This window comes from Lissotriton vulgaris, chromosome 3_1 (genome assembly GCF_964263255.1).
Source record: "Lissotriton vulgaris chromosome 3_1, aLisVul1.2, whole genome shotgun sequence".
Classification (NCBI taxonomy): domain Eukaryota; kingdom Metazoa; phylum Chordata; class Amphibia; order Caudata; family Salamandridae; genus Lissotriton; species Lissotriton vulgaris.
In genome coordinates this window covers 1,123,161,913-1,123,178,331 of record NC_141689.1, presented here as the reverse complement: position 1 = coordinate 1,123,178,331, position 16,419 = coordinate 1,123,161,913, and the positions used below count along the sequence as shown (strand labels likewise).

Sequence of the window (16,419 nt, the reverse complement as noted above, 5' to 3'; positions counted from 1 at the left end):
GGGATGGCAGAGCAACATTTATTGCGCTTCATTTTTTCTGTAAAGTCTTGGAATGTTGTCTTAAGCACATCATGGAACTATTGGCTATGAAGTAATACAGAGAGGCTCATAACCATCATATCAGTTTCAGTGTTTGTTACTTTCTTAAAATGTCTATTTGTATCAGGAAAACTATGGAGGGGGAATGAACGCAAAGTGAGTTTAGTATTTTGTAAATGCACTTTTTTTATACATTGTTTGCACTGAATTTTGTCTATTATTGAACATACATTGATGTTTTAAAGGTACTTTTAACCTTGATATATACAGTGTGTATGTGATGTACTGTATTGTATGTATTTGTATGCACTGAGCTGGATACTCAGAGAAATGTATTGATGGCGACGGCAGGCATAAAATATGTCGATGCATTATAATGGTGCTGCCTTCTTTGTATCAACATCTTGTTCTTAATTATAAGTGTGCCACTTTTAAAATGTTACTTCGAATTTTGATGTAATGTCTGCACTTTGTACTTTTATCATCTTTATCTAGAGGTCAAATAAAGATTTTTAAACTGAAACTATTATTAAGTCTGCAAAAGTAATATCTATGAACAACACCTAATTCGGAATGACTTTACTCTTCACCACCCGATTTCCTTTAAATGAAAGTAGAGTCTGGTTTGTAAGATGTCTTTTAATGAAAAATACTTTTAAATTTGTGATACTAACAATAAAAACAATATATAAAAGCAAATACAAGTATTTAAAAATATTTCTTTCCAAGGGGTTCAAACAGTCAATTCTCACAATATGTCTTGTTGCATAGTTCCCAAAGTGCAACACACGAAGAGTGCAATTCTCGATTCTCCCATTTCCAGTGTACTACACTGGGCAATGAAGTCAATTCACTTTTCAACCAAAGGCCATACCATATTTACTACTGAGAACAGGAGTTACATTGAAATGTTCTTTTTGTCCTGTTCCACTTTTCTTATTTGATAGTCCATTGTCAACATACTGTAAACATTTCACAATCTCCTCGTCACGATTTGCTATGTGACCCAGCTACCATACTTCATTTAAACACATACATTTTTCACCTACTATGTCTCAGTCTCTGCTTGCATTCTTCAGCAGCACTTGGTAAATAACTTACAGCGTTACATTCCAGTTTCAAAAAGGAAAAAATTAGTTCCATTTAAAATCACACTTAAGCAAAAGTAGGCACCTTGAGCTGAATACAAATATTGTTTTTAAGAATGAATATAACAAGCCTGACATTCACACAAAAAGAGACCTGATACTTGTGAAAAATACAGCCTTCAACTTTTCATGTATTCATTTTAAATAATGAATCTAATATGAGCCAATAAAAAGTTGTTTACTCATGTTAAAAAGTTTGCAAGCGTGTAAAGAGTTTACTAATGTTGAAAAGAGCATAAACACTATGCACCTCTTTTTCAATAGGTTCAGTCTTCTAGAGTGCAAGATCTGGCAGTCCTTTCTTTTTGTCAGTAGAAAGTGTTTCAGGTGTGCACAAACTAAGGAAACTAAACTGAAAAAACAGACTACATATCATCTAGTCAAAAATATAAACCTTGACTTTATATAAATAACTATCGCTAAACAAAAAAATGACATTCACCCAAATCACTATCTAGCACTTGTCACCAAACATAGAATAAGTGGAATTAGAATAGTGAAAACAATTCCATGCTACAATATGTAGGAAGAGAGCTTGGATGAATTCAGTAGCTTAAAACATGTCAAATAGTCTGCAGGGAGATGTTTCAGTAAAGTCAGAATTTAGGTAGATTTTTTAGTAGATGCTTTTTACAAATTCTGCAGTTTTAGTGTACATTTTTACATAAAGTATTTTCAAGCACAAAGAAAGCCAAATATATATACTAATTGGCTGTAGAGAGCTAAAAATTATTTTTCTGCTTCTCTCTCTCTAGGTATGATTCACAAGTATTTTTCAAACTTAAGAGTCACATTAGTTCCAAGAAAAAGTCGTTTGCATTTGTCAGTGCTACATTCACAGTAACATAACAACAAATGGGGAAGGATTAGTAGTACTTACAATGGCAGAACATCTGACGGTAGTGCAGATGTTCTCCCATTGTACGTTTGTTGTTAGGAGAGAGAAAAGGAAGCAATCCATTAGACAGCGTGTGAGAGGTGGCCATGCAAATATTTAGGGATGTTTGGAGAACATTTGAGGGCCCACTGAACATTAACAGGTAGTTTCCCACTCTCACATGTTCAGACTACATTACATAAATAAGAAACAATATTAAAAGTACAGAAATACATCAGTTAAGGTGCTGTGTAAAAGCATGACATCGAGTGCAATCCGAAAGCTTAAACTCACCTTGAACAGTGCAGTAACTCATGATTTGGGTTGGTGTGCTCATAATTGTTCTGGATTTTTGGATAGTGCTCTAATGTGATTTCTCTTTAAAGCAGACCTTAACTGATATGTTACATGATTGAGACTTTATCACATTTTACATTTTGTCGGCTGCAACCATTGCAGACTTAAATTCCATTAAAAAAGTGTATTCTCACATAGTTTCACATTCATGAAAGTGAGAGAAAATGATTGAGTACAGTTTTTGAGGTTTTGTGAGATCAACAATCAACTAAGTATATTTAATGATTATTTATACATACAGATGCATACATAGTTATGTATGTAGAATATCTGCAGATGTACAGAATGCAATATTCTTTTCACTACCATTGCTGATGCAGGGTAGGTGGGCATAATCCATGAGAGCTGTAGGTTTAAGTGGATCATGTTGCCTCTCCCTCATCAGGCTCAGTAAATAATTAGCTGGAGGGAAGAACCTCAGAATGAATATAGGTCTCCCAACGGACATTGGATGAATTCCATATTTTACTGGAATTATGTCATATTCTAAAAACAAAATCTCTGTCTTCAAGGGTTTTTTCATTATGATGCCCCTTAGCCACACTACAGAGCACTCCCATGTCGGGCCTCTATGATTATGTGTAAAGGTGATTTATATGACACTTTATATAAATAAGAAACATGAAAAGGCAAATTAAGTGGCACATTCTCTGGCACTTTGTTATTTTAAATCAATGAATTAAAAAAGCAATTGTTTCTATTGAAATCTTAAAATGATGTGGCAAGTTGTGTGCTAAGTGTGGAAAATACAAAATTAAGCAATACATGCTGCAACTATAGAATAGCATAATTACACTATCCATGACTATTGTCCATTGATTTAGTAACAATCTATCGATAACGGTAAACAGTTACTAAACATTAAAATTCCAATGAGTGGTCACTGTTAACTGTCCCTGCATGGGAACACGTTCCACAATGTATAATATGGACCTTTTTTGTCATAGTCGGATTCTGGTGACATTTGCTACCCACTCATCATTCAGCCTTGTGGCTTACAATTTCATCAGAAGATCGCAATGGCAACACTGGACAATATTATATGGTTAACCGTTATGTATCCTATGCGTATCCTATATGCAACCATTATGTGTAATATGTTCTCAACGCCAATGAGGCACTTTGCACCTAACAAAAGCTCTGTAACATTGAATCTACCTCAGTAAATGCTGGCTTGAAAAATATTATTCTATTTTGTTTGTACCTTATTAACAGTGAGATCATAGGCCTCTAGAGCATAACTGCATACACCCGATATTAAAATAGGCAAGAATCTAATTTGAAAAATTATTTTAAAATAATGGCTTATTGCATTGATAATGTGAGTGTTAGTGTAATGCTTAATGTAAGAAAGAATTTCCAAAACTTTACATCACTTGCTCTTGACTCCCTCTCTCATACCTCTTCAAAGTACTTTTGTATTATGTACAACTACATTAAAGCACAAGAGTGCAGATTGAAAAATATCTTTACAAGCAGCAGTGGAAATGCTTTTAATCAGAAACTTAATTAGATGAACACGAAAGAAAATCTATATGTCATTAGGCTGGTTGAGTTTTCATAAAGTGAGGTACACATTCCCTTCAACATCTGCATTCAGAGCTCCTCTTAAGTTGTCTCCCCTGAGAAATACAATACTGCACCAAACATTTTGTCATTCATTACAGGTTTGTTTTTCAGTTACAGAAATATGCAATCTGAATACAATAGACACAAAAGCTTCTTCTTCTTAGGACATTGTAAAACCTGCAAACCCTGAGAGAGTTCATTGTGCAAACCAACAGTTTGTAAACTTTAACATGAACCTCCTCTCGGAGTAGTAAAATAGTCAAACACGTACCGTATCTCATTACTATATTTTACACAGATGCCAATAAAATGTATGCACCATACACTTGCATTCATTAAATGGCCATAACAACATTTCTTTGGTGCTTATGTTATCCTACAGTTCAATGCACTTATCATAAAAAAGAGAACACACATTTATTCCACACTCAAAATTGAACAAAAAATAAAAAAAACAATTGTTCAATAATAAATTTAATAGAAAAGCAAGTATTTGTCCAATTCTAAAATAGTACATTTAGGGAGGAATACATATGACAAGCAATCACCAGCTCTTCTCCAAGAAGTATGAGATTTTGGTGCATACGTAAATGAAAAAGAATTCTTCCATCCAGTTCTGAAGAAGGTGAGTCAGTCATAAAAAAGTAAGAACACACACTGAACATAATTATAGCTGTATACTTGCAGTGCACTTAATCTTGAGGATATCTGAATCTGCACCTGTAACAAAACACATTCTAGTCAATCACACATTTCAAATGTACATACAGCTGTACATGAACAAAGTCAAAATAAAATTCAGACCACATGCTTTGACATCGTTTACCCTAAACATGTTGATTCCTGCTTTTATTTTTAATGTTAAAAGTACTTAAGAAAACAGTGGTAAATAAGAATTACAGTTGCTGTCCTCGCTATTAGTTTTTATTTTGAGGTAGAACTGTATGTTCTGGAGAGACCAAACAGCCAATTCACTACTCTAGTAATGATCAGATATATTTGTATTTGAAAAATTTGCAATACACTTTTTCTTAATTTCAAAAACATCAGTTAATTCAAAGAATAAGTGAGAGCTGCATAAAGAACTCAGAGCAGATCAGAAGCAATACAAAACCCTATGTTCATGTTTTGCAATTGTAAAACAAAAGCTAAATTGTTCTAGAAAGAGCTCTCAGACTCGTACCAAATCTCCAAGTATTCAGTGAGCTATGGAAGTTTCTCCCTAACTGATTGATCAGGTTTTGAATATTGATCTGATTACTTACCGATAAATCATCATTTCAATGAGCCTTCTTCCTCAAGCCAGTCCTTATAAATTAGGGTGATAAACCCTTGGAGTTATACACATTGTTGCTATAAAATACAAAAGAGTGCATTTTCCCTCTCCTCGTCTCAGAAATAGCATCCTGCCACCAAAAAACTGTGAAGGTGGTGAGATTCAAGCAACAATGGATGTCTAGAGTTTCCAATAGCTCTCAGAGTTGCCAACTGTTTTGACAGGTAAACAGTTACCCCCAGCCTTCAGATCATCTCTTGATTTGATTTGCTAGAGTTGTGGAGACAACCATTAGGTTTCAGAAGGCGCTACGCTTTCCACTTCGCCAATAACATCTGATAAAGACTTTCCAGCTTCACCAGCCAGTCATCCAAGTAAAGGTGACTAAAAAAAGTAGCAACTGAAAATGGCTGTCCAGAAGAGTGACGAACTGGTACCTCTTGTGGATGACATGATCCTAATGTGAAAGGACACATGTGAATGAAGGGAAGATACAGAGCTCAATAATGGGATGATTCTGTTTCAAGGTCTCTATTTTGAATCTGGCAGAAGTAACATACATGTTCACACTACTCCAAGTTTCCAATGGAGCAACATTAAGTGGACTGCTTTTGCAACAAACAAAAAAGCTACTGCAGATTATCTTCTCCATCTCATTCTTGGAAACTGGAATGAGTGACCCTTTCCTTTGATGGTCTTTAATACCTACTCCAACATTTCACTGGGTCACCTGGTTAAAGGTTGGTCTGCTTTGGAAGAGGCAGGAGAACACGATTGAGTAACTCCTGAAGTTCACATCCAAGAACCAGACATATGTCATCCTTCTCCCACAATTTAAGGACATTGTTCAGCTTGATTGCTGATGCTCTTTTTAGCGTGTGAGTCGATGGTAAAGGAGTGGAGTAGTCAGGGGTGCTTCAGGGGGTGTAGGAATATGACTTGACTGACCTCGAGAAGAGAAAATAAAAGAAATTTGAGGCCTAAGTCAACCTTTTTGTCCACTGAATAAGAAACAAAGTCTGATGAATTGGTACAAAGCAGCAGCTAATTAGGCACCTATGTACATCAGGAGGAGACCAGGTGCCAGGCCCTGAACCTGACTGGCAATTTATTGCCCACTGCTGCTTTTTTCATTAACTCTCCCAAAAACAGTCTATAAAGACATTGTCCAGTGAAGGGTATATTTTTTTAACCATAACACTCTGTGATTGGTTGGCATTCCAAGAAAACAGCCAAAAATGAAGAGTGACTGTTCTTCATTCCAGATCCCAGCCTAAGCAGAAGGTGGAAGGAAAGTAGAGGCTCCATGAGTTTAGAATAGTACTTCAATTATAAATCAATATTGTCTCTAGGATAGGCATTCTCCTTAGTCACTGCAATGTATACCAAGAAGGCAGGGAGCAGCGTGATCTCTTTGAAGAGAGCCTAGAATTTTGTTTTGAAGCCCTAGAGGTTACACACTTTCTGCCAGTAGCAAGAAATTAAGAAACTGCGTCCTTGAGAGACCACTTTTTGGATACTTTGGAGAAACTGAGTCTGGCCTGGAGGAAGAATGATAGTGACCTAAAATATACATCTCTCTCTAAGTCCAATCAGAGGTGGTCAGAAGGTCATGGACTCAGAAGCCCATGTTGACAAGAAAATGGTTAATCCATTTACCAAGCCTCTCGCTCTTAAAGCACTGCTCCTGTTTTTCCAAATTTGGCTCTGGTAGGAAGTCAAACATGGACTCCATATCCACTTCTTGCTGTTGGTGTGGGCCCTTAGACTCAATTTCCAAAGTAAAGCACCTACTGAATACAGCCAACACAACCTCCCGACTCATAGTTCACAGCTGTTTCCTAGACAATGCCTGGCCTGACATTAGGATTAATAACTTATGCCACATCAGCAGGTGCCTTGAGCAGAGTCACAGGCATTACAGCCAATGAGGCTTGTGATATTTGCACCGACAAAGATTTCTGTTGGGTAGCACAAATCTTTGAGAATCGTGAAGAATGTTGAACTTTCAACATCAGTGACAAAGGCTCAAGAAACGATCCCTTTAGAAAAAACAAAGAGAGGGGTGAATTGTTTCCCGTTCTACAAATGAGAAACCACAAGTACTAACTTGTTGTGAAAACAAATAAAACAAGCATTTGCAATGCAATAGGTATCTCATTTACGAAAGTCTGAGCTATTGACATTGCAAATAAAAACGCCTTTTATTTTTGTATTAATTTTTAAAACATAAATAAAAGGCATTGTCATTCACAATGCCGGTAGCTTAAACTTGAGTAAATGCGAGACGTAAGAGTAGGCAGTGGGCTGTGTGACTGCTGCCTGCTCTTAAAAAATATTAACGCATACATTCACAAAGGGGAAGGGGTCACATGTGGACCCCTACCCATTTACCAGTGGCTTACCACCTACTTCAAGTAGGTGGTAAACTGTGAGTGTTTAGTGGACGTAATTGCGGCCTCAAAACAATTTTACATTGAAGTGCAAGTCGCTATTAGGAAGGGATGCCCCTTGGCACACCTCTTCCTCATAGCAAGTCGCAAACCCTATTTTGTGAGTCAGAGATAGGTTACTGACTCTCAAAATAGGGTTTGCACATGGGGCAGACCTATTTTGCAGTCACAAACGGGACGATTTCTTGTTTGTGGCCACCAAAAAAAGGTTGTACATCTGGCCTCTAGTCCCTAACCCACCTCCTGTGAGTACGCCTTGTCTGCTCACCCACAGTTGCCGAAGGAGAGTCAAGGTATTGCATTGTATTGTATTGTATTGTAATTGCATTTATATAGCGCTTACAACCCCCGACAAGGTGTTTTAGTGCTTTTTCGGTGAGTAGCACGCTACTCCGGAACCCATAGAGGATTAGTGTTGAATTAGTATAGTGAAATATGAAAGTAATTTTAATTGGTGGATAGGTTAGTTAGTTTTTTGGATTCGGAGGGATAGTAGGAGGATAGAGGAGGAGTAAAAGTTTTGTATTTATATAGCGCGTGTAACCTTGATGGGTTACAATGGCCCCAACAATGCTGAGGATGCATGACTTCACCTTGGGGGTGCCCATGAGTGGGCTCCTCACAGGGAAAGGCCAGGAAGGGTTCCTCTGCGGTATTCATACAAGCGCCAAGTGCCCACATGCATCAAGCATTTTTGGAATCGCAAACGGTGCGATTCCTTAAAATCGGCCGTTTGCGATTCCAAAAATGCTTTTTGGGATGCATCATTGCTTTTTGTCCAAAATCGCTAATTTTGCGATTTTGGAAAATGCGATTGCATTTAAGGAATCGCAATTTTGCGATTCCTTAAATGCAATGCATCATTTATTGAAAAAATTGCGATCTTGAAGATTGCAAGTGCAAATTACCACGAGGGGGAACCTCGTGGTAATTTGCGAAAAATGTCTAAAATGCTCAAATATGCATTTTAAACACTTTCATGTTACAGACACACATGTCCTTAGGACATGTGTGTGTGAAACATCCATTTAAAAAAACATTTCAGGGGTGCAAGGGGGGGTCCTTTGGACCCCCCCCCTGCAGCCATGAAATGCATCAACATTTTGCGAATTCCAATTTGCGAATTCGCAATTCCCATTGATTCCTATGGGCCTTTTGGCCCATAGGAATCAATGGGAAATGCGAAATCGCACATTTGAATTCGCATAATATTTGCGATTCGGTAAAAATTGCGATTTTTACCGAATCGCAAATATTATCCACTTTCAATGATGCATCCCGTTTTGCGATTCCATAGTTGCGATTCGGTAAAATTCGCAAATTTGGCATCGCAAAACGGGAGTTTGATGCATGTGGGGGAAGATGCCTACGGGTAGTCGTGCGCTCTATAAGTGCCTTATTATCCTTTATCATTGCCTCGCCCGTCCTTCCACACTATGACAGTACGGCCTGGAAGGCGCAACACTAGAGGTTTATCAGTGCCAGTTGCATCTGTTTTCTCCTTGTGATATCAAGAATTTGAGAGGACATGCTGGGTCTCAAAGGCAGAACGAAGGAGTAGGTAGAGCTACTTGGACCTTTACCCTTCAGCCTGCCGACTCACCTCTACAGTCTTCACTATATAAGGAGCTATCATCCCATTTGGGGTGTGCTTTTCAAATAGCAGGGTCATCGGTCCCTCTGCCAATCACCATTCCCTCAACAACAGGATAGAAAAGACCCAGCTCCTGCCTCCTCGCTCAACTCCAGTCCATCACTTACAGGTGTATGTGTGGCATTCCCTTCATGGTCGAAGTGACGCTCAACGTAGTCTGACAACAGCAAATGGTGGTTTAAATGAAGGTAGACACGAAAACGTTTTCTAGCCATTTCAGGCAACAGTTGTGTGTCTGTGGGAGCGACGAGAAGCAGCTGCAACTGGATTGTACAAGACGCATTGATGCTTCAAACACTCCTAACCCAACTTGGGCCCTAAAACAGCATCACACAGGGGCTCTCACACTTTCAGAAGGGTTAATGCACATTCTCACTGGCTGAATGCAAGAGCAAACATATACACCTACTGTCTGGCACAGACTACTGCCCGCAGGCACCAACACACTACCAGCCTGCATACTGACAGTGACATATGCACACAAACACATCTGTATACGAACAGACACACACACACAAACACATCTGTATCCATACACACGCACACAAACACATCTGTATACAGACACAGACACGCTCACACGGATTGACACTCATGCGTACCTCAACAAGTTCACTCTGACATTTAGGCACATCAGCACCACTTCCCAACCAGCATCCACGGACAACCATATCTAGACACCTACAATCTGACAGACACGCGCCCAAAAACACACGTAGAAACGAAGCACTCCTTGACACTGATACCTTGACAAAAACACGTGTGCACAGTCACTGAGAATCACAGTGTCCGAAAGACACACACACTCATCTGCACAGAGACACACACACATCTGTTTGGACACAGACACTCACACAACTCTAAGCACTGACACACCACATAGTGCTTGGAGGGCACACAGAAACACATGGACAGACATGCCCTGGCGCTAACAGGCATCTGCAGCCTGTTACAATTCTGTTCACACACACACTCACAATCGGCGCTACAGACACGTGTGCTCAACTCAGGTGTCTGCTCTCTATCGGCATCTATGCTAATGGGAGCTGCCCCCTGGCTGCTATAGCCAGCTAGTCCTGCACTGCACGCACTACACAGAGGCTCCCGCAAAGGAAGCACACACGCATGTCTCAGGGAAGCCCTCCAGTCCTTGGCACCGATGGGTGCTCTCCCAGCCCTGCTAATGTGATTCCTCCTGAGCACCCCTATGCGCCCCACAACCGAGAGGAGGGACTTCGGGGAGCAGGCAGGTGAGTGCTAATGCGCCTAGAATCCTCGGAGATTCTGCAGCATATGCAATGTAAAAGGACCTGGTGGCGGGAGTCCGCGTGTGAGGAAGTGCACCCCAATCAGTTTTTCATGGTATGTGCGGGGTAGTGTGTGTGTGCAGGAAAACTGCATGCGATCTTAGAGTGTAGGAAACTGCATTGTAATAAATGTTTGTTAATTCCACAGCAGTGTATGAGTGAGTGTCAGGAGTGTACGGGGACTGTAATAAACTACATTAAGTGTGTTGTACTATGAGAGACGTTAATCAGTGCATGAGGTGTACCTGCAAGCAGAATTAGTACATTTATAAGAACGGCTATGGCGGTTGACCTCGAATCTGGGGAACTAGGTTCGAGGCTCTGCAATGACGCTGAACATCCTGTGATTCTGGGCAATTCACCTAATCTCCCAAAGAAGCTGTCACCATTGTGTGAATGGAAAAAAAGTGCCTACAGACTAAGGGGTCGATTAGGATCGCGGACGGACTTGCGTCCGTCCGCGACCCCAGAGCAGGAGGGAACCTCCGCATGGCATGCGGAGTTCCCTCCTGTGCAATTAGGATGTGACCGCCACCCTGGCGGTCACATTCTCTATTGTTAACATTGCAGCGGGTGCAGCTTCAAGCTGCACCCGCGGCAATGTTAAAAATTCACGCATTGCATTTGCATGCAGAAAGAGGCAGGCACCGCGCGGTGCCTGCCGCTTTCTGCATGCAAATGCAGGGGGTACCATAGGTACCCTCCCATGTGCACCCCCCACCCCCCCTTCACCTAGGGGGACCGCAACGGGCCCCCGCAGTGAAGATCAGTATGCTTTTCCATGGCGGAAAACCCGCCGCGGAAAAGCACTTTTTAAAGCCCATCCTGATATGGCGGACGGTGTCTCAGAGACACGTCACCATATCAGAGCTTTTCCGCCGCGGTTGTAAGCCGACCGCGGCAGAAAAGCTGCGGACGGAAACCAGGACCCACCAGCCATCATAATGTGGCGGTGGGTCCTTGGTCAGTCCGCTGCGGTTTTTCCGCATCCTCTGGGCCGGCGGTGGCTTCCGCCGGCACCGAGGATGCGGAAAAACCGCAATCATGATCTGCCCCTAAATGAAGGAGACCGTGTAACGCCGCAAGTAAAAGATCCACTACTAATGGAAGGCCACAAAAGGAGACAGGGCGGTAACAAGGAGGGACTAAGAAGCCTCTGTATCAATCGGAAGCCAGCTTTTACCATGGACGATGACACCTGCCAATGAAAAATATGGACGGGGCTTAAACTCCACTTCTAAAACATACCCTAATACAATATCCCTCGCAAAGTGAGCAATGCATGCGCTGCAACACAAGGCGAGACCTAAAAACGCATGAATGAAAACCCAGACTTGACACAAAGGACTCTTTCTAATTTGGTCTAGTCTGCATCACATATCAAATCATACATCTAGTAAAATAATGTTTCACTTTTAGTTTTTTTACAATAAGTTGCCCATAATATATTCAAAACATACAGTAAATCAAAAAAATTGACACAGTGAAACTGTGATGCATGATGAAAAAGCACAGTAAAAAGTGAATAAACACCCCTCTCTTTCTTTTTTCTAAAGGGATCGTTTGTTGGCCCTTTGCCACTGATGTTGAATGTTCAACGTTCTTCACAATTCTCAAAGAATTGTGCTACCCAACAGTACTCTTTGTAGGTGCAAATATCACCTGCCTCGTTGGCTGTATACCCAGGTTCTGAGGGACACAGGACAACCCCATTATATTTAATGTAGATACTTGTACCAGCAAATGTGCAAACAGAATCAGAACTTGGATGATAAGCCTTGCCCTGGAGGTGAAGTATAGCAATAACTCATGTGGTACCTAGAATTCTAGTACTCATGCCTGCTCCAGCTCAATGGTACAGAGATGGATCAAGAATCAGTCCGCTTTATTCATACTGTTATCAATAGGTCAGTTTGACAGCTGTGCGGCTAAAAGCCATACCTAAAATAACATTTTCTGTCTCGTCTCCTCTGTCTGCTTATGGCTCGACGATTAAAAGTGTGTTAAATGCCTTCCATATTGTCACAGCGGAATCAGGATATTGTTAAATACTTCAACGGTGAAGGTAAGATATTTAAAAGTCATTATAAAATGTAATATTTACATACAACTGCGAAAGCCCCATTGCACAAGGCAAAGTGAAAAGTTAGAATATCTAAAAAAAAATAAGTATCTTGTACAGAAATGATATTTCGTGATAGTTAACTGCTAAGCCATTCGTAAGGGGAGAGTGTGAATGTCAATAAAGCTGGGATATTAGTATTGAAGCTGCAACACTGCTCTTGTAAATGAAGCCATAGGGCATTGGAGAGAGCAGAACTGTCATGTCTCGATATCAATAAGGACAGATAAAATTATATCATGTCATGAGGAGCTTTATTCTTTGCTTCCTTTGGCGCCCTGGTCCCTACTCTAACTGCCCTTTCCTTTCGTGGCCCCTCCTTTCCCTCCACCCCGTAACTCCTCCCATCCCGACTACTAGACTGCTCACAATATCACAAGAACCAGCGTACAAAAGAAACGTGCTCTCAGGATAGGATGGCAGTACCATGTCTACCCTATTCGGTTCTTTATTGCTTTATCCAATTCTGTACAAGGCAGTGGATTCGTTAAGTATGAGGGACTATAGAACTCTCTTTAAAGCAAAATTCATTGTCATGCGTGTGTATATTTTATGACGAAATATATTCACTAGGAACGATTATATGCTCGGTTTTCTGGATGGACTCGCATTGCAGCTTATTAAAAAAATGCAGGCATTGCATGACTTGACTGGGGGTGCCTAGATGACACATACCCTAACCTTTCTGCCCTTTCCTGTCCATTCTGCCTCAGTACATTTGAAATTCCAACTTTGCAAAGCAGCCATACATTTTAGGACTGGATGTAGAAATTGAGCAGAGATCAGAATTCCTAAAATTGTCAGGATGGAATTGCCTTGTTGAACATGGCAGTTTCCATATTCAGCTAAGGAATGTGATCTCACTCATGAAACTAGAGGTTGGAAGAAGGAGATTAAACCATCTTTGTCAAATTAGATGAAAAACTCCAGTGATCACCAAACAATTTCATGACCAAGCCCGCCCATTAAAGCGATCACAGGAAAGTAGCAAAAGTGAAAACTGACATTAGTGATAATAAGTTCATTGCAGGTGCACACGTCAATATCTGAACATCCTGAAATGAAATGTTGAACACACGCACCCACGAAGTACAAACATATTGTTATTTACAGCATATCAAGCGAACAACAAACAAGAATTCAAGGCTCAAATTTATTCATTTATTCAGGTCAAAGCCAATGCAGAAAGAAACAAATATAACACTAATTGAAGGCTACATAATTGCTAAAAGCAGGTCCACAACCAATATGCTGGATGATACCCTACTAACATTACACAAGAACAAACCATACAAAAGTGCTAGCATCAACATCTGCCCTCAAACCTTCCAACGTATGGATGAGCTATAGACTGTGCGATACAGTCATGCAGGCAACCTCAGTGAAGAGCACAAACTCACACACGCACAGCCAACCTGGCATTAAAATCCAACCAACATCCCAGGAAGAGGATCAGGGCATGGACAACAACAAACTTTAATGCCATAAAAAGCATATAGGAAGGCAGGCACAATAAGGACCTGATCAATGTCCTGCTACTTTTCACCACGCCCTAAGTCATCCCAAGAAGAGCACTCCTGATGCTATAACATCTGAGACAAAGCTCCTATGTGCACTATGGCATCAATTCATTGGACCTGAACCACAGCAAATATGTGATGCCTCCTCGTCTCCTACCCTCACCCCCACATACACATGTCGATACAGTAAATGTAGAGGGACTTCTTCGATATTGCCCTCTTCCCTCCTGCAAATGCACCCACAGGGACTTTAAGAACATCCACATGGGCCCCTATGCCTACTTCTATGTTAAAGACTACATCGCCCTCAACATCAAGTTGGTAAGTGATGCTAATCAGCCCTTTTCTGTACACTCAATTGCTCCTCAGGTTCATGGCACGAGGCATTCATCCTGAATGCCATGTGATTATCAGCAAGCATGTTAAAAACACTGCGTCAGATTTGTGAACTGCAGTGCAGATTGCCAACACAGTCAAACAACATACCTTCAAGATACTAAATCACGTATCCCTTTCTTCCACAGGCAATAAAGATAATAAAATTGCTCATGGCACTCTACACTTAACAGTGCTTAATTTGTAAAAGAATAAGTGCCGGGGCACGAAGATTTGCTCAGTAGTCTGCGGTCTGTGCAATCTTAGTCTCAGGTTGCAGAATACCAAGGCAACATAGTGTTGATTCCACCTGATGCCTCATTAATCCAACACCAGACACACCCTGCTTCTTTATCTCACTCTTCCAGGTTTTTTTCATCCCTGCTTTCTCCCTTTCTCACTGGTTTTCCATCTTGCTCCTACTCCTTCCTTCCACCTATTGTGTGTTTCTCTATTTTGCTCTGGGTCAAAGTCTGATGAGGAAAAATAAGTGCTGGTTGCCACAAATGAGGGCTAGCAGGTCCCACCGGCAACTGCCAGTTTAAATTAAGCATTGGCTATGCGTAGATTACATCATGCGTAGTGTAGGGAATATATCTGTGGCCTTCTATTGTTCCAAACCAAATCTAAAACTAAAGTTAAAAAACACAATCAACACACAATAACTCGAAGGGGCGTGGCTAGCGCCCAAGGAGCATGGCGGCGGTTCCGCGACACGAAGACGGAGGGGCATTGCGGTACTCTTCCTCACCACTAGTAGCTGAAAATGGACATATGGATATCGAAACTCCAGCGGAGGACAGGAATGTAAATTTCCTGCTATGCTGAGCCTTTTTCAGCTTATGCTCCCTCGTTGCTGAAACGAGCGGCTCGGTGGGTATGAAGGCAGCCATTTTAATTACACACACGCACTGGGAAGAGTCGTTCTCCTGCGCTCATTTCTCTCACAGACCTTTGTATCCTGCAATGCGGGTACGGGCTGTTTAACTTGAACCATTCTATTTTTTGGTTATTTCTTTACTCCTGAAGTGTAAAATATTCACTTCAATGCTCCCTATTACTTGAGATCGTTCAAGATTCTGCAGTTTGGGTGACAGAAGCCTGTTTCCGTTATTCTATACAAAGCTGCATAAACTTTGCCTGAGCTTTCCACATCTTATACTACACTGGAGTGTGTCTGGTCATTTTAAGGATTTTGAAGGTAAAAATATTTATCTCAATACTCCTCATGTCCTGCAGCTATTTAAGACTCTGCCCCTTAGGTAACAGTAGCCTGCTCTCTATATTGATCTGCGTGAACTTTGCCTGAGCTTTCTACCTTTTGCATCATACTGGAATATGTAATACACCATATAGTGCCTTTCTTCCTGTATGTTCTCAAGAGAAATTACAGGATCTGTGCAATAATTAGTCTTCACACTCGCTGTTTGCTCTGAGAAGTCTCAGGGACCTCCCCCGCATTATCTTCCATGTCCTACGCTAGGCTGCCTTCTCGTATATGGGCAGACTGAAAAAGACAAAATCTTTGCTGACACCTACAACTCGAAAATGTATGGTTTGTTCAAATTACAGCACCCTTCTTGCCTCAATGGAGGACACTTTGAACTTGACGCTTAAAGGCGCTTCTTCATCCGGCCTTCACATTCCTTCAACAGAGCACAAAGCAGCATCCAAGAGGCTGGAAAAAGACCCTCCATCCCCGCTAAAGCAGACTTCGACTGT

General features: G+C 40.9%; 1 protein-coding gene across 2 annotated transcripts in view; it reads right to left on the bottom strand.

The window, feature by feature from the left end:
• Window positions 1-669: 669 nt before the first annotated feature.
• Window positions 670-16,419, bottom strand: part of C3_1H4orf54 (chromosome 3_1 C4orf54 homolog) — a 69,572-nt gene continuing 53,822 nt past the window's right edge. For both annotated transcript variants that reach the window (XR_015309332.1, XM_086961597.1), the window contains one exon: window positions 670-4,710. The gene's annotated coding sequence lies outside the window, so the exon portion shown is untranslated. The remainder of the gene's footprint in view (window positions 4,711-16,419) is intronic.